This window comes from Xiphophorus hellerii, chromosome 13 (assembly GCF_003331165.1).
Source record: "Xiphophorus hellerii strain 12219 chromosome 13, Xiphophorus_hellerii-4.1, whole genome shotgun sequence".
Lineage (NCBI taxonomy): Eukaryota > Metazoa > Chordata > Actinopteri > Cyprinodontiformes > Poeciliidae > Xiphophorus > Xiphophorus hellerii.
Window position 1 is genome coordinate 24,907,779 of NC_045684.1, and position 20,004 is coordinate 24,927,782.

General features: G+C 40.6%; 1 protein-coding gene across 3 annotated transcripts in view; it reads right to left on the reverse strand.

The window, feature by feature from the left end:
• The window catches only part of LOC116731466 (hippocalcin-like protein 1), a 54,379-nt gene extending 34,733 nt beyond the window's left edge, over positions 1-19,646 (reverse strand). Inside the window, exon 1 of one of the 3 annotated variants that reach the window (XM_032581217.1) lies at positions 19,467-19,646. The gene's annotated coding sequence lies outside the window, so the exon portion shown is untranslated. Of the gene's footprint in view, positions 1-13,893; positions 13,919-19,204 lie in introns of those variants that run through there. The other 2 variants (XM_032581215.1, XM_032581216.1) reach the window with 2 other exon arrangements.
• Positions 19,647-20,004: the final 358 nt, after the last annotated feature.

Genomic DNA, 20,004 nt, shown 5'->3' on the forward strand with positions numbered 1-20,004 from the left:
TCCTTCCTTAGAACCTAAACTACTGGACACCTTTGACAATTAAATTACAGAATGTGATTATCCCTGTGGCAGGGTATGCATGTGGACTCATTGAGAACGCAGTAAGCCTGACACTACTGGAAACTGCGATTTTAAAAACAGCATTCTAAGATTTCTATAAGACACATTGGCTATTGCGTCAGTGATGCTGTCGTTCAAGCAAATCTATGGCATCCACTGATTCCCCATGGGGGCCTCAACAGCAGCTATTTCTGCCACTGAGGTGAAGGAGAATACTGATACAGTTTCTATACTTTGCAGCTATCGATCTGCTGACACACAACACCCGTTTTCCCAATCCTGTCATTAACCCTGCGTTTTTCCCTCCTCTTCCTCCCGTCTCCATCCATCCGTCCACCTTCCTTCCTCCCTGAACCAGTCCCAATGTCGATTTGTCATTTCTAAAAGCCACTGATCTTTGCTAAATGCCTTGGGCCAAACTCGCTGCTGCCTGCGCTCCCTTGGTATCGCTGTTCTAGATCTTTTTGTCCTGCTTGCGTCAGCCGGACCACCAGAACGCCGACGCGTGGCCTTTCCAGTACCATTTTTTCACTCCGTAGAAGTGGGTTTATATGCTCTATGTTGTGTCGGGGAGAAGTTGCGTACCCTCGTTTCACTATTGTCAAAAGTGAGCAAGGACATTTAAAACTGCTTTAAATTTAAATTCCAAAACCAAACTTTCCTGCATTGAGACAAACGTCTATGACTCTCTGGGCAGAAAAGCTCGTAAGTGTAAGTGATATTCGAAGGGCAAGTTAAAGAGGACACTCAATCAAACCTCTCTCCTTTCAGCCTGCCGCCAGTGTCACATTGCACGGGAAGTGAATTATCCCACAGGCCCTGAGAACTTAAAGGGTTACTGCACTCCATTTCAGCTCTGCAAGGGCTCTCGAAAAGGGGGGCATCCCTTTACTGAACGAGGTCTCCTGAGTGAAGGGCTTTCTAGGCACCAGAGCAAATTTTAGCTTGTGTCCCAGAACAGCAAACGGCACAAGGGGGGCAAGAACCCCAAAGACACGGTCACAGCCATGTGCAGAACTCGCTACTCAAAATGAAGATGGTAATTATGCTCTCAGCATCAACTTCCTTCTCTTGTTGCTGGAGGCAATTAGTGGCTTATTTAGGTCAAGGATTGTTCTGTGATGGGAGCGGAGAAAAGAAAGACAGCGGCGCATGTGGATGTCACCGAATTCGGCAAGATGTGGCACTTCCCTTGTTGTACTTTGAAATAAATCTAATTTGGGCTGAACGATGATGCTATCCCAGATTCTGTAGTCACAGCTACCAACATTTGTACTTGACAGCGTCAGAAAGAATACACTTAACAAATCACAAACCTTTGTTTTCTACTCTGCTTTCAGATTTCTAACAATAAGGATTTCTCAACAATATTAGATGAAGACAAATGAGGAAATTAATCTGGATAAGGATTATGTTGCTGAAATTCAACACGTTGTAAAAATTGTTGCATATGGACCTTATGTCGTTTTGTGTGGTGTACCACGGGGGTCTGTGTTCGGACCACAACAATTTATTATTTACAGTACATTAATGTTAAATGGACTTCACATTTGGTTAATTTAAAGATAACACCAATATCTTTGACTTCAGTAAGAAATCCATTTCAGAAATAAGGCTAAAATGGAATTTAAAAAAAGAAAAATATTTGTATTTGGTATGGTAACCCATCCAAATGGAAACCATTAGGGGAAAAAGTGCATGAAATTAACATGACAGTTTGGCTGAAAACATTTGCTGTATATTTCATATTAATTAGCTACATTAAGTTTAAATTTGCAGCGTTTTGCGGACAACCAGAATAAGTTTTTTTTTCTTTGCACTGTGAATCTTTTCCACAATGTGAGGTTTTGGAAAAGGTGGAATTGAAACAAAACTCCAGATCGCTGACACTGACATTAATCAGTCAGGAAGGAGGCACAAAGCCATTTCTTGGCACATGTGTGTTTTATTTATTTATTATTTTAAATGTTTCCAATGAATTTGCATTGAAACAATTATCCACAAGTAAGCCAAATGGTACAAGGCCTTCGTGCCGCCCCATGTTTGAAACATGCAAAAAGTAATCCATAGTGGAAGTAGAAAGCGACTGACTGGGCGGTGCCGATGAGTGGGAGGCAGATGGGTGAGGCAGAAGCCTCCTCGTTCTCCAGCTGCTTGCTGGCACAAACACTAACACAAGGTTATGACTCCTCTTCCAGTTATTATCCTTGCCCTCATGCTTTTCCACTTCATTTCCCCCACTCATTATTTGCATCTCACGTTTCTTTTTTTTTTTTTTTGCTAATGATCCAGCAAAAGCAAACCAAGCACCCCTGGTTGTCAATCTCATTTTCCCTGATGCCATTGCACGTCTTGGCTGTATTCCACCCTGCCCCCGACATATGGTGATCACACCTCCTTCTGAAATGTGTGACACATAAAAGAGAAGGCAATGACTGAATCAAATGGAGAAATCTCTCTGCTTCTGGCAGTTCTTAGACTCGCAGAGCGTCTGCCGTATTGCTTCGTTTCATCTAAAGATACAGCGCTTTGCAGACGTTAGCATGTAGCTTGAGTCTTATATTTTGTTACACGCAGAGGTTTTTATGAATTTTATTCAGATTGTATGTCATAGTCTAAAAGGAAAGAAGTGTGTTTCTGGAATAAGAAAAAGTTAGAAGTTAGTTTCTATTTTTAAGAAACTTTTCAGATTTCTTAAAAATAGAAATCTGAAAAGTTAGCTTCATATTGTTAGTAAATTCCTTTTTTGTCTTGTCACTCTGAAGTCTTAAACTAATATTAGTCATATTAAACAAATTAGAACATGCGTTCTGATGAGTCTCATTTGTCAGATTAAAAGTACCTTTTGAAATTGATAACTTTTAAGCAGGTATTAAGTTTACTTCTAATTAAACCCACATTTCTATATAATTTTTTATTCTTCTGGTGTAATATAATTGTCATGTCTTCATGAACTATTTGCAGAAAATCATCATAGTTGACAGAAATTAAGGCTTTCAAACATCCATCTGTGTATAATTACTCTATTATGTGTTTCCCAGTGATAAAGTTCCTGAAATAAATGGACTTTTCAATAATATCCCCATTTATTTAATGGGTCTGTACATTCTCCCACATAAGACGAAAATATAATCAGCTCCTCCACCATGAGTCACTTGGCTACATTTCTGATTAAAGGGGCATTATTAGGTATTTTCCAGACACTTGGTCATTTTAAAGTTACAATGAAGTAACTGTCACCTTCAGTTGTTATAAAAAATGGAGTATATTTTAAAAATGACTTCAGATTCAAAGTCTTCAGATTGGGTCTCTGTCTTTAAAAACTCCTGCTAGTTCTGAAACTCCACTTTCAGGAAGTCATCACAACATCATTCCTCTGTCAAGCATTTAACAATGGTTTTACCACTGACAAGTAGCTCATATAATGAGCACAGCAGATGTGCAGTTCCACCAGGTGTTTGCTAATTGCTTCTGGCTAGTTTGAAGGAGCTGAGTGGGAGAATCACTCGGGGTGCTGTTCTGTGAGGCGGAAGCTCAGAAGCTTGAAAAGTGCACCTCAAAGGCGGTGCTCGGTCCACCCAGATGCTTTGCCCAGTGGAATGGTTGCCATGGGAGACTCAAGGATTTCTCAAACATGCATCAAAAAATTAAGGCAACAGTCCAGGTATTGTTTTGATGAGGAGACAACACACCATGATGCTGATTTTACATAATACTGCCCCTTTAATGCTTTTAGTAGGCCAGTAGATTTGTAAATGTATGATTGATTCTATTTTAAGTTGAGGGATGGAACGATCAACTCTTGGAATACTGTTTTGTGCTGATTCCAACGAAGTTACTTAGGGGTATGAATCACTTTTTCAACTTTTTATTTGTAACATATTTGATCAACACAAAACTTTCTGTTCCCTCCACTTTACACTTAAGTGCTACTTTGTTTTATTTTCTCACACGTAGTCCTAATAAAATACCATGAATTTCTTTGGTTGTAAGGTTAAAAAAAAAAATCTGTATGAATACTGTTGCACTATGCGCTGCATGTCTTTAGATCAAATCCTGTTATCGTTACAAAATGCAAAGCTGCCCCGAGCAGCAGATCCACAAATCCCTTCGGTGTGTCACACTTGGCGATTACGTCGATTTGGACTTTTGATCTGCATTCCCGCGTCGCAGGAATGCCGTGTGTTCAGAAGGGGCGGGGTGAGGAGAAAGCTGTCGTCAGAAAGTCATGATTTGAAAATAAAGCTAAGAACATTGCTTACATAAAGAGGATTTAGCCTCATCTCCGTGTTCTCACAAGCCGGATCGCCACTGCTTGTTCCCGCAGAACCTCTCCGGATCAGTGCATGTGCACATGTTCTTCCTCGGCTCAGACGAAGAAGCTTTGGGAACAAATGATGAACAGTGAAACTACCCCCTGGCTTTGGTCACGGAGACTCAGCCAACTCAGCCAGAATTTCCCCTTCGCCATCTCCCCGTGTTGAGCTGACGGAGGAGCGATGGAGATATCCCACAATGCAGCGCTGTGGCTTGCATCGTGGTGGAAGATTTTGCTCTGGGGCTCTGATGCAGAGATCACACACTCGAGCAGCTCTTTGCTTTTTGCTCTCAGGCTCTCTTGTTCTGCCACTTGACGTTATTTCTGTTCACACATAAGTCCGCTGTTACCGAGCATAACGTCATCTCCTCACAGGTTAGCGCCTACTCTTACTCTCCTGTTTTCACCGTGAGGGCATTTCCATTGAGTGTTTGATAAAAAATACTGCGTCTTAGTATGAAGTTCTTTATAACCAAAATCTCTGCTATATGAACCTAAACTTATATGATCATAGTCTAGACCCCTTAAGCTTGGTTTGTGCTTGATGCATGTACATTCTACGTAAACATTTGCAGCATTTATACCAGTGACGTGCGGTGAGATTCATAGCTGGTGAGGCACTGACTTAATCATAATCCGATTTACAAATATAGACCCACTGCATGTTATTGTTTACGCAAGGAAATTCCCCACATGCGGACAAAGCGATTTTGAAGAAAAAATTATCAAAGTTGGTTAAGCTAAATGAAAAATAGGTACTTTATAGTTCAAACCACAGGGCGAAAATAGCAATATAAATTATTTTATCATTATATATTATTTTTTCATGATAAGTCAACACGTCACTGACTTATACCCTGTGCAGCTCCTTCTCGCTGTAGCCCATTTTCTGCTAGATTCTAGGAGGCAGTGTGGGGCACCTATGGTAACTGTAACATGCTTACAAGTAAAAAAAACCAAAAAAAAACCCAGTTGTTAGTAACAACTTGGCATAAGTATGGAGGAGGTATTTATGGGTGAAGTCATTAGGACGTCTGTGTTTGCGAACCTCCACCGGGAGGAGCTCTTGCTTGTCCGCCATGTTTTTCCATACTGAACTGAACTGTCCGAAGCTCCAAACTTTTAGAGGCGTGTAGTGCAGATATTTGAGCTGCATGAATGTCATGCAAACGGGGGTCGTTGCATAAATCATGTATTTGACCGTGCAGCTCCATGCAGACTTTGTAAACTCGTCGAGCACAAATCAAGCTTCTCAGATCATCTGCTTTGCGCAGCGCATAGTTGTCTTTACAATCAACAGGTTGTTTGAAAGCTAAGATTTGTATGATTTGATTGCTGCGATTCGTTCTCTGATATTGAGAATAGAATGGAACAGCCACATCAATTAAAAGATGAAACTTAGTTGAAGAAACTGACTGAATGCTACATAACTCTGGAGCAGTCGGCTTGGGGCCGAAATTATCTGGCTTTGGACCAGGCCCTTTTTCTGCATTATTTGTAATGTTGCAATGTACTCCCAATGGCATCCTCAGTCACCAGATCTGAATCCAATAAAATACATGTGGGATGAGGTGGAGCAGGAGATTTGCATCGTAGATATGCAGCAGAGAAATCTGCAGGATTTGTTACAATATTATACTGTATCCATTTGCGCCGACACATCTGAGGAATGTTGCCTTGTTGCCACAAATAATTAATCCAGTTCTGAATGTAAACGAGGCTCAAACCAAGTAATCACAAAGTGTACCTCATATAGACACGTTGCATGTTATTGGTTACATCTGGAAATTTCACGCATAACGCACAAAGCTGGAGGGCAAAAAGACAATTCTTTTACTTGCCATCCATAGCAGAGCTGCCAGGGTACAGCAATTCTGTTAACAAAATTAAACCTGGAGATGTAGGTATTATCAAAAGAAAGAAAAACACAGAAAAACTGTTGAACAACTCAAAACCACTCTTCTTTTTTCTGCCTCTGTGTCAGCTATATTGTACCCCTGTTGCCATAGCAACTGACTGACAACAGCTCCACCAGGGCATCAGGATTCAACATCAAAAAACAAGTAAACATTTCCCATACAATATACAGAACATTCAGTCCGTTACAGTATTGTGTTTTCATGGCTGATGTTTATTTTGCTCATTTTAACTGAGCACAACTGCGGTTGATTAACTTATTTAATCATCTGATCTACTAATACCCTGTCAGAGTTGCTGTGTGGGTCGCCTTTTGTTTTTTTTAGCTAAACTGAAACGCATCGAATTCTGCAGCACATCTACATGTAAAGGTTGCCAAAGTCAAGCTAGCATAACTGACCAACTTCCCCCTCTCTCGCTATATTTTTAGAAGTTTTTTTAAAACTCTTCTCTGACTTGGGAAATGTGATACCCTTACTATCTATATGTTGTAATGTTGTCAGTTAGTGTCAAAGCACTGCGTTCTTTTCAAATGTACATTCGAGATTTAGCGTGTTATGTTGACAACTTGACAGCCAGAACCAGTGGTAGTCATTGTCAGCAAGACGTTTTGTTGTGAATAAAATATTGTCATGACAACATTTAACAATATCACAATCAAAAGTTTCCTAAGATTGTGCATCGCTATTTATTGGTAAAAAAAAAAAAAAAGAACCAAATTCACGGATGGATGTATCCGCTGTTGCTTTTTAGCCATTGATTATAGTTTATTAACATTCATTTTATTTGGACATTTTTGTCTTTTCTTGTTATTTATTGCACCCGCTCCATTGACTGTTTCTTATGCTTTTCACTAACTAATGTAAAAGAATCACTCCTTTTTCCCACAGCGTCATCTGTGAGTAGAATACAGCTGGAAACCACAGGACTCCTGGACTTAAGTGTTTTAAGCATTTACCAAATGCATTCTACATGCAAAGAACAAACTCTTCCCTGGTGAAAAATACAGAATTGTTATATAAATACTAAGACGCAAAAAGCTTTGTTGAATTGAAGGAGCCGGCTAATTGCTTACATTTCTGTGTAGGTGATCATTCTTTCAGCTCGTGACATTTTGAGCACAGTTGAAGTGCTTTCCTGAATCTGTATTTGAAAGGTACACAATATAATTTCTGATCACAATTAAGGAAGCTGGCCCACAATTAACATTTCACTTGTCTTCTGCTACTTATAAATGAAGGCAAAACTTTACATGCAAACACTTTGGGTTGGAACATTTTTACACACCCGCTGTTATCTCTTTGCTAGCATTTTCACAAAGTATTATTTTCTTAAAGAACCAGATTTCTAAGGAAACACACTTAGCTAATATGCTACATCACATGACCTCATGTTAAATGGTGTGAACTGTAGGTTTACCAATGGAAAAAGATTCAGTGGTTATGTAAAAGCACATGTTGCATTTCAAATGTTTCATCTTTTGTTGTTATATGAGCAACTTCTCAGTGAAAGCGCTGGTAAAAATGTTGTTAAAGGGTTAACAGAGGAGAGATGTTGTGTTGACTTCCTGAAGGCAGAGTTTTCAAAAAGATTAGGAGCTTTTAAAGGGACAGAGGCCCAATTTCAAGGCATTGAATTACGACGTCAAATTTCTTTTAAGTCATATTTGATATATATAGCATTTTTATAACTGAAGTTAACATTGTCACTTGACTCTACTATAACTTGGAACTATGTTTCTGGAAAAGACAGTCGTATGACTGCCTATTTAAGTCAGTTCAGCACTGTTTTTCTCTATTGACCGATACCAGTGTTGTATAGTAACGAAGTAAAAATACTTCACTACTTTACTTAAGTATATTTTGGAGTACTTCATACTTTCCTCGAGTATGAAAATTTTTGATGACTTTCACTTTTACTTCACTATATTTCCGAACTTAATCGCATACTTTTACTCCGATACATTTTCAATGTGTGGTTTAGTTACTCGGTACAAAAAAGCGAGAGAGAGAAACGCAAGTGTTTTGACCCCACCTACTGATTGACTGCAACAAAGTCGGTAGCCTACTTGCCTGGGCTTGTTCATCACAACCAATAGGATACACCTGTTTCGCTTCTCCCATTAAACACAAAGCAAGTCTCGCAATCAGCAGCAGCCACATGGAGGAGGAGACGGAGACCACAACGACTGCAACTACGTCGGACACGGCTCCAGGGGAACCACCAGCTGGTGACGAGAGCCCATGGCCTTATTTAAACACAATACACTCTTTCGTGGGTGTTAAAGATTCGTCGTACCGCATGCAGTGTATGTTATTCCTGCCCGAAGATGTGGAAATTCTATCTTACAAAAACTCCCCGTCCAACTTGAAGAAACACATCGAGGTAACTTCTTATAAAATGGTTATAATCCTCCTGTTTCAGTAACTATAGCTTGGTCACTAGGCACTATTGTGAAATCTTGAGCATAACGTTACCTGTATAAATGAACTTTGTTTGGCATTGTTTCAGTTCCACACGTGGTGTATTTAGCTTAGGCCTAATGTTGACTGTAGCAGGCTACCTAGACTCCTCTGTTCAAGGGGGGACAGAAGCCATAGCGATAGCAATTTAGACTAAATTTAACGAATATAGGAAAGGCATGCAAGTTCAAAACCACAAACCATTAACATGTGCTACTCTTTAAAACTGGAACAATTTATTAGCAGGTTTAATTTTGCCTGCACTTGGTTGTGTACATTATTTTAAGTGTATTTGACAAGTTTACCAAAATATAAAAAGTGTCATTCAAACTGCATTTGCCTTGTTTTACTTTTTACTTGTACTTTTCATTACATTACTTGAGTACATCCATTTTTACAGTAATTTCCATACTTAAGTACAAGAAGTTTCAGATACTTTAAGACTTTAACTCAAGTAACATTTCAGTCAGTGACTTGGACTTTTACCAAAGTCGTATTTTGGAGAGGTACTTATACTTTTACTTGACTCTGAGATTTCAGTACTTTATACAACACTGACCGATATTAAAACTCACATATTTGTCTCGGTATCGGAAGTGAAAGAAGTGGATCAGTGCCTCCATAGCTAGTTAGCTAGTTTTGCAAGTTACGTCTGAATTTTCCCTGTCCACAACCTCCCCCTCCCCCTTTTTCTTTTTGAAGCCTTGGCTCTAGGGCAGTGGTCCCCAACCACCGGGCAAGAACTAATGAACTACTTCCAGATCTTTTATTTTGAAAATCCTAAACCGGATTTTACCGGCTAAGTCTTGCGCGTCAAAATTGAACCCCCCGGTCCGCAGCAAAATGAAAATGAGCTCAATTTCCATTTGCATTCCATTTTCTTCCTCCTTCTACCAACACATAGATGCCAAAAGTCTTCAGTCTGGTTCTTTGGTATCAACTGGCCATTTTTTTTGAAGGACACGTTTGTTTACAGAGACTTCATAATTCATTCTGTTTGTTGTTTCTGTTGCTTTGTTATCTATTTTGGATATTTAAAATGTCTTCCAGTTCTGGAGTTAAATGCTCATTAGTATTTAAAGTTTATTAATATTTGAGAATGTGTTCTGGCATCATTATGCCATTACCATTACTTAAAAATTGTCTCACAGCAACAATATTATCATTTATCACGATAACTTCTGGGACAATTTATCGTCAAATAAATAAATACAAATCTTTTTTTTTTTTGTTTTTTTTTTTGTCTTTGTTAAAATCCCCCAATGAAGTTTTGAGTCGAGACGTAGCTTTCACATTTATGCAAATACACACAGCGATTATAAAATCCTAAAAACTGTCTGGTCCAGTTACACTTCACATGAATGCTTTAAGAAATTAAATTCTGTCATTATCCTTTTGTTTTAATCGCAGTTGTTCAGCTCCGCCCGCCACCAATCGATACAAACCCCCGAATCCAAAGCAAAAACATAACGCAGTCATCAATCACATCCCACTGATGAAGCTCTCAATCAGGACGCATGAAAGAAGCTGGAGAGCCATATTTACAGTTTCGCTTTCAATAAGAGAAAGAAAGAAAAAAAAAATTCTTTCACAAGCAAGGCCAAAGCGCAGAAGCGTTATTGCACTGCGACCTGAGAGGCAGACTGCACATTCACTGCAATTGAGGAAACTCCGCTGCTCTTTTTGCCTGTGGCTCGGCAGGGGGAAGAAAAAAAAGAAGCTTGCGCCGTGCGATTGCAGCAGCGGCCCGGAGAAATGAGTCTGCAGTCATTAAGGCTGCTTGTAAATGCATCCGAGCCAGCCGGCGCCAGATCGATTTTGCTATTTCTGATTGGCCCTCTGTTATTACCCTGAGAGGGTGACAGCGCGGGGAGTGGCTGGGAGGAGCGGGGAGTGGGCTGGGGAGGCAAAACGGACTCTAATTGATGCTGTCACTGGTTTTATTTTTTTTTCTTCCACCTGGAACATTCTGTCTGGTCTTTCTCAATCTTGAGATGGATACAGACATAAAGAAATGGGAAATGTGAGGTCAGCATCCACTTGGGATGTATATGTCACAGCTGGTGGATGTTGTGGATATTTATTATGCACATTGGCAAAGCTGAAGGATACTGATTGATGGAGGAGGAAAGTATAATGTGCATTTTTATCCCCCCCCACCCCCCTCCCCTTTACCTTTATACGTCTTAATAAAATCCACCCTTACTACCCTTAAGCTGTCTGGTAGACTCCGTTTGATTGAAGACCAAAATTTCAAACGATCCAAACTCTTTGAAAAACCTGTTCCCCTCTTCGCCTGTGGCGAAGGAAATGACACAAAAACCTCTGAAAAAACAACGAGCGCAACTTCCTTCTTCGCCAAAATGTAAACAAAAATGGAGTGGCATCAGATTTTAGCGGTTGTAGGATTTCTCTTTTGTCGTTGGCTAAAGACGACGAACCATTTATTCCTCTAGCGCTAGACAAAATTTTAATTTCAAGTTAATTTTTAACATGTTGGGGGTGAGAGAGAAAGAAAATACTATGCATGTTTCTGATTATATAATCAATAAAATTCCCAAATTTCCAGGAAAAAAAAAAATATATATATATAGATATATAAAGTGATGGGGTGTCAATAGTTTTACTAGGAATTTGCAGAATTTCTTGTATACTCTTTAGGAGTGTGAGAGGGATCTGGATCAAGAGAAATCTTCCTGAGTAGTAAAGTGTCAGTGGGACAGGAGATGCTTTTATATCTAAAGGAACAGAACTAATTGAGCCCCTTTTTTCTTTCTGAAACTGCCTCAAAGACCAAGTGAAAAAAAAAGAAGAAAGCCACCATTTAGAGGTATGGGAAGACGTGAGGATCAAGTGCTAATGGTACAGGAGAATTATGATCTCAGCAGAAGTGTTGGTCGAAGTGTGTTCTCAGCCACACCCTTTGTAACAAATGCAGAGGTGTATTCAACAACAGAACACACACACACACACACACACACGCACACACACACACACACCTCCCTCCCACCCCCCCCTCGGCATCATTAGCCGCGGAGCATGCAGTGCTCTGGGAGTAATTGGCTGCCCTCTGAGCCTCCTAATGGCTACGGGAGGAGAAGACCGGCGGCTAGCTAGCGCGATTACTGTTACTTATTAAATCCTCTGCTCCAAACTTCTCATTACCTCCTTTCATTTTGATTTCCCCTCATTCCCTTCCGTTTCAAATGTCCTTGGCCGCACTTTCTTGTTCAATCTGTGTTTGGGTTTTAAGCGGGAAAAAAAGAAGAAAAGATTGGAGCCGCTACCAATTGCCCGGTCAGATTATTCCGTACCCTCGTCTTTTCGTCTGAATTCACAGGAGACGAGGAAGCTGGACCTCCCCGTGATGAGGTCTGTGCTGCTCAACCTCCATGTCTCATTTGCTTTGTGGAACAGCAGACAGCTGCAGTCTGTTGGTGAACTGGGATCTGAATGATAATACCTGGTTTTTGTCAGGATGATTCACTCAAGAGCAAATTCTCTGTGGTAATGCATTTCCACTCTCACAGGTATCTTCTGCTTTTCCTGTTTTGTTTTGAATGTCTCAGATCATCAAAGACAGTTGAATATCAAACCAAGGTAACTTGGCCACAAGTGGAAAAAATAATTAGCCTGTTTGTACCACACTTGGTATCAAAAACAATCGAGCGTCATTTATTCACAGTGTTATGGAGAAAATGTGGCCCCTTAATTTCTTGCAGAACAATTTAATTCAGCTGCACTGAAAGGAATTTAAGAATGAACTCCGTTTAAGGACATTCCACTGCATCTCAATTACTGTAGACTTTAACTAGGCCTTAGAAGAGCGTCAATTTTGAAGCAGCATTCAGCTTCTACGCACCAAAAACACGAAAGAAACTTCCAGAAAACGGCAAACCTTTCAAAACACTTGAGTTCCTTTAAATCAAGGCTAAACCCCCACCTGCTTAGAGTTACCTTTGATTCAGAACTGCAATATTGATCAATATATTTGATATATAATTGATTGATGGTATGTGACACGTTGGTTAGTGTGTTATGTTTTTGGGATGTAAAGCACTTTGAACTGCCTCGTTGCTGAAATGTGCTTCACAAATAAACTTGCCTAACTCAACTCAATTTGTATTATTATTTTCAACCATTCAGAGTCGGAGATGCTGGTGTATTTCCAGTCATTTTCCGGCTGACATGCCCTGGAGCTGAAAGTATGGAATTGTTCGGAAGTAAATTCAGGAGCAGAATCTTGTTTAAACAAGAAAACTTTATCATAAGACTTTTAAAAACGTGTAACAAGATTTATATCTCTTTAAAACTAAAATATCATCTCTCTCAAACAGGAAAGGTGTAACGGTAAAAAAGCAACTCATCTTGGAATTTTTAAACTATAAGAAACGGAGTCATGAGGAGAGTTATAGCAATGCCTTTTTAACGAGTCATAACGTTTCTTGTTCAAGAGATATGCTTTCTTGTCATGCCATAGAAAACTAGTCTTGTTTTATCGAGAAGTGAATTTTATATCTCGCTACGATGAGAAACTCTCAACGACTTTTGCCTCTTGTTGAAACGTAAAACTTTCTTCTTATGGGATTATGCTCCTGAATTTAGCTCCAATCTCTCACAGTTAAACACTTTAGTGCGAAGGTCAATCAAACTTACTTGTACGGCACATTTAGGCAACAAGGCTTTTCAAAGTGCTTTACGTCATAAAAACACAAAAATATTATGGTTCATTACAATCGACAAATCCATTACAGGAAGTTGTCCAAGTTTCGGAGAAGCAAAGCGACTCCAAACCATGATGCAAGCACCACCATGTTTGACTCTGGTCATGTTCTTATTCCGAAGCTCCAAAAAATAAATCTATTTTTGTGTCATTAGTCCTCGCAACTTTTTTTTTTTAATTTCAATTCTTGAGGTTTATCCGAAACCTGAGATAGACAGTCTTTTGATTCTCTTATAGCTTCCCCCCAAATAAAAACTCTGTGTCTGATATCAAAATTTGTGTCATGATCTAAATTTTAATTTAAGCTTGATTAAGAAAAATAAATAAAAAAGCAAATTCTGTGAAGGGTAAACGCTTTTTACAGCCCCGTAAATTCTCCGCTGGCTCCAAGCTAATCCCAATCCGTGCCTCACCTCGGGCTGATTGGAAGAATTGGGATTGGGAGTGTTCTTTTCCGCTCTGAATCATCCACCCCCTGCAGAGCAGTCGCTCTCTCAGTCTAACACCGGGATGGCTGGGCGTCTGACAGGGCAGGAGTCGCCCCCTAACAGGGAGGGTCAGGCCAGATTACTGCGAAACACAGACCTCAGATGAACCCCTGACAGCCACACGGCACTCAAATATTGAAAATACAATATTTCTGATAACCAGACCTGTCACAATGGCACATTTTGCTGGCTGATAAATTGCTTGAGTATTGCAATAAACAACAATGTTGTCGTTTCTAAATCATTTTCAAGTGATATATCGACAACGGCATAATAATACAAATTCGGCCTCTCATGGTCCAATAAACTTTAATTTTGTAAAGAGCACTGGAACTGGAAGACATTTTAAATATTGAAAATTAAACACAACAGCCAAAAACAATGAACAAAACAAACAAACAAAGAAAACACAACTGAAACCGTAATAAAATACATTATTGTTAAGTGTCGGTAAACAAAATTGCCCTTTTCTAGTAAAAAAAACAACATTTCAGACAAATTCTACCATATTGCATGCTTTACATGCATGTTTGCATGTTCTTTCTGCATTATGGAAATGGAAGGGGCTTCAGAATATGGACAAGTAATTTTAAATCTCTTTTTAAAGATGTGGAGCCAAAAGTCAAACACAATTGGGAGTGATGTCACAGTCCTAGTCAGCATGTCACAACCTTCCCCATTGTATTCTTTTCTTTTTTTTAAAGTACTGCAACATTAATCCAGATTACTTAAAGGATCAAGACAGAAGCACTATACAGTATCCGGTGTTTTACTAAAGTACAAGAGCAGACGGCGCAATTTTATGATGTGGTACACAAACCACCATACTGAGATTGATCATTTTGGTTGTATTAATATAAATATGAATGCTTTCCATTTCAGTCGCTGTAAGCAACATTTTGAGCTTTAACCAACTGCGATTATAAATGGAATTTGACTGCGTTTTATCATACAAGATCAAATTTGAATTTATGCAATTAAATTTGAATCAGCAAATTTGACTGGATTGATGTGATTATGTAAATCGTATGCTGAGACCGAACGCAATTTGAGCGTCGGGGCATCTGGTTTAGTTTTTATGTGGAGGCGTGTCTAGGGCATGTCAAAGTCTCATGGCGCATTTCGCGTTTGAAGCATTTTGAGCATTCGATGCATGTCCAACCTGGCCGACGCTGGAGTTGGAAAATCTGAACTTTTGCTAGCTACCAAACTCACATCAGTTCCGAATTATATGGTGAATTCAAACACGTGTAGAGGCGCCCTACGACATCCTCTTGCTTTTAGTAATTAAAGCCAAGATACACTCTCAATATTTAAATTGCCAGTGTTCAAGAGCAAAATGTCAATCGTTTGACTTCAATGCGCACAATTAAAGTCTTTTGCCAATTTGGTTTCATGACAGGACAAACTGTGTTATCTGTCTCTTAGTTTTACAAACATATCAAGTAAAGTGAAGTGAAAGAGGCACAGGATGTGAAGGGGATTGTGAATACTGGATATTGGCAGGAAATGGGAAGCAAACCACAGCATCACGATGATGAGAACGTGACTACTCACTGTTTGCTAATTGACAAGTGATATAACTCAGCGGAAAAAGGAAAGCTTCCATTTCCCCTCTGTTCTGTGCCGCCATTGGTCCAAACATCTACTGCACTTTGCAGTCGTTTGTACGCCTTAAACCTTTTTGCATTTTTCTTATAGTCTGTTTTATTGGGTGTTTATGCATAAAGACAAAACAGTGCATACTGATGAACTAAAAAGGAAAATGTTAAAATGGACTGAGTTCATAGTCATACTCACCACTCAAAAAGCTGTTTGTGCGCACACAGTCATAGACCATAACTTGGGGCTAAGTGCCTTGCCCAGGGGCACATCAACAGATGACTTGGGAGCTGAAATCGCACCCACAGTCCCCCAATTGCAAGATGACCACTTTACTTGCTGAACCACAGTTATAAATAAAATCAGAAACATATGGCATGCAAATTTTATATTCTTCCCTCTTGAATTTGATACTCCCAACAATTAGTCACACTAATAGTTGACTCAAAAGTCTTACTTGTATGCTAAGAGTGTCAGGAATACGTTTAATGTTCAAAGAAAGCCATAGAAAGTGATTTTACTGTGTAAAAACTATGCGGGACTACATACAAACACATGCCATATTTGTCATTTTTGTTGCAGAAAAACACTGAAAGCCATACGCCCTTTTCCTTCTACAATTATGCGTTACTTTGTGTTGGTCAATCACATCAAATCCCAATTAAATTAATTTCAGGGTAAGATTTTATTCCGTTGCACCGTTGTTACCAGTGTTTAATGTTTTTCCAATTAAAACAGCCTCAGAGTTGTCACTGGAGAAGATTTGGCCCTTGTGTTGTTTCTGAACCCCTGAAAATATGGAAAAACAAAGATTTCCGCAATCAATCTTCCCCTGTGTAAATCAACAGCAGTATAATGTAGGTTAGAAAAAGGAGCTCTGAGATGTGCCTCTGTCTGTGGTCACGTGACAAGAATGAATCCTGGTTTCAAAGTCACTTTGGTACTTGTGTATTCAACGCATGCTAGTAGAGGGGGCAGCGTGTCAAGATTTCTGGCAGCGTCATATGAAACCAAGGTCGCTTATATGAGAAGAGCTGCATTGGTCATGTAAATGTGACAGCGTAGAGAACGGGACACAGACAGAAAGGCATTGTACACTCAGCAGAAAAGCCAAACCGGGCCCCTCGTTGACGCACCTTAACCACAACATCTGTTGTGTTTGTGGGGTATGATGCCTCCTTGTTGAAATCTCCTCTGGTGTGTAGCATACAAGCAGAAGGAAGGCTTTGCCTGTGTGCGCGCGCTTATGAGTTTAAGTGACACAGAGAGTAGTGCTCCAGCGCACATTTATCCTCTTATGTAACAACTAGACAAGCATAAGCACATGTGGCCTAAACGACGCCTCGACCCAACGAAGCATAGGCGGCAAAGTCCTGCCTGATTCGAGCGTGTTTGAGCATCTCTCTGCAGCGCGCTACGTCGGTTTTGTGAGAGGAAGGCCCCACACCTCAACGTTCCCATTAACCTGGAGTCAAACGCATTGGCTGCTCACTTCACCATCACCCTGCTGTAGAGACTGATGGCAGTGACACGAGACTCTGACTCCTCTTTAAAACGACTAAACAGATGACTTTCAGCGCTAATTCCACTTGCCTGCGCATGACGCAAAGCCTGACAGAAACTTGTTCAATCCCAGAGGATTATACACGGAAGGCGTGCAACAGCTGGGTGGCATTTAGGAGAAGAAGATGTGCGGGGCAAATGTATCGTGCTATCAACGCAGCGTGGCAGAGGTAGAGTCAGGCTTGTTAAGTCGCAGGTCGTGAGCGCTTCCCTGGCAGCTGAGAATCTAAGGATGCACTGTTGTATGTCTCAGATGAGGGGGAGTATGGGACTCCTGACTCTAATCTTGTTTGCCTAGCCCTTAAACCTGCTGTCAATCACTAGGAGAGTCTCATTTTTCTTATCTATGACAAAGATAAAATGACTCAGGAGAGCTTCTATGAGTATCGATGCATCGATAAGAAAATTTGGGTTGATATCAAAAGCCTATCTTACCATTGCTGAAGTAACTGATACTTACTGGATTGGCTATATATTTTCTTACTCTTTTGACACCATGACAAAAATTGCCACACCACTGACATTGCTTTTCTTCTCCAGTTAACCCTCCTGATCCAGCACTGCATCACTATCACTGCATTATAGCCAAACAAATACCACCAAAAACATCTTCCCTGCACATCCTGAAACAGAAACACAACATGATGGATGTAAGCAACGGTTGTTGTTGTTTTTGTGATTTTAGGATCTGGTGGTGGTGAAACCACCACCGTTTCTCCACTGTCTGACCGTGATATCTGCTGCGCTCCTTCTGAGTGTTGTGCTACGGAGGGTTAAATAGGTTTTTTATGCACTAGTAAGTATAGCAAAGATGGGTTAAAAAGCATTTTTTGTGAAACAACTGAAACTGCACTGGTGATATATTATGGGTTGTATGTGAACACAAAGGTAGTCTGAGCTCAGGTGTCTTTTTTTCTTGTTCTTTTTTTTTTTTTTTTAAATCACAGTACTCCATAACCTCTCTGTATCTACCTACAGGTATAGAAACAACTAGAAACTTCATCAAATAAAACAACAAGTCACAAATAACTGATAAAAACTGTTTATACAATTTGTTTTTATGAATTCAACTGAGGGGAATTGAGGGGAATTGAGCATCAACGAGCCGATATTCATAAGCCTAGCCGTCGCTACATGAGACAGAATGCTAACTAGCATGAATAGTTGTAAGAGTAACCTTCTGCATACGACACTAATTTGTGTCGGCAACATGAGCGAGCAGTGACACTAATATGAGCACACATATCTGTGAATGTAGAATAGTGTATGGCCTGTGCATTTACAACTTCACAGGGAGCCACACCATCAGCCAATCACAGGCAGGCCTTTTTCGTCCAATCAGAGTACTCCTTGCAAATACTGGCTAAATAACAACCAATCAGAACCACCAGATCAAAAGACTTAATGGCAGAGATTAGTAAACAAATGGTATGATTTAGGAAAACACAAGAAAACTTAAGACAATATATATATATTATTTATTAATTTTTTTATTCTTTTTTTTTTTTGGCGAATAGGGCACCAAAACTGGCACTAGCCCAGTAGCCCTCATCCTTTTATATCCGGCCCTGTATTTAACCATATAGATATTTGAACTTGCAGAAAATATATATGTTTTTAATTTGCAACAAACAAATGCTATCTCTTTCTCTCTATTAAGATGAAATTGAATCCAGCTCTACTGGAGAAAGGTGGCAGATCCGCAGCATCTTGTCCCATGTTCAGATCATTCATAAAAACTGCAGGCCCACTCTGCTCCCGTGTTATTGGCTCTGCCAAATAAAGGAGCTGTCCGCATTTGTCACTAAGCCGCACTGAAACACGAAGCACGTGTTTTAATATGGTGAGATGACCCCGAGAGGCAGTACGGGACTGTTTTTTTCTACTCCCCCCTATTTTTTTCTTTTCTTCTTTCTGTCCTTACGCAGCCCGGGAACGCACATTTCTGCCCCCCTCCGCGGGTAAAACAAAAGCGTCTCCGTTTCCACTCTCCGATCTCCTTCTGTCCCTGTCACCGGTGTTATTACAATTGCAAAAACGGTACAGATTAATGTTGAGCGCTTTTCCTTACCGGTTGTAGCGACGGGGCTCTGGAGCGGGAGGGTCTCCCCTGCTGCGTGGAGGGATGCTCGGCTCGCACCGGACGCTTTCCTCCGGGACCGAATAATAATAATGATAAAAACCAGATCTCCTTATCGCTCACACACACACACACACACACACCCACGCACACACACACACCCCTACTGCAACACACGTCCCAGTAGCTATATAGGGTGTATAGCCTATATGTCTGTGGAGCTACAGCAGCCGAAGCCTGCAGAGCATGTTACCGTGCAGGCAGCCGTGATGGTGCTGCTGTAGCTGCTGGGGCGCTCGCTCTCCTCCAGAGGCAGAGACCGGGACAACAGCGCGGAGGAGCGGGACGCGGAGGACAGCAGCGCTGTTGGTTGGAGTGATGTGCGCCGTCGGAGTGGATTTAAAATGAGGGGGGGGGGGGGGGTTGGGGACGGTGTGGCCGGGATTACGTGGTAGGGGTTTAATTAGATAGCGCTGCGCCTATTGGCACCGACGATGCGCAAAGCCCTCCTTCTCCTCCTCCTCCCACCCGCGTCTCCTTTTCCAGATGGGAGCGTGGCACCGGCGCACAGTGATAGTAAGCCACGCTGGGTCTGTTATACTGTTATTTACTCCGTCTGTCTCTCGTCGCTGATTGGGGATCAGATGTTAAAATAGCGCCCCTGCTCTATAAAGTCTATTATTGCCAGATGAGTCTGGGATCCAGTGACTCGTTAGTCAGGTAGGATCAGTGGAGAAGAATTCATAGCTATTAAAAAGCAAATTTCGTAGAAATTCGTAGAGTAATTGTAG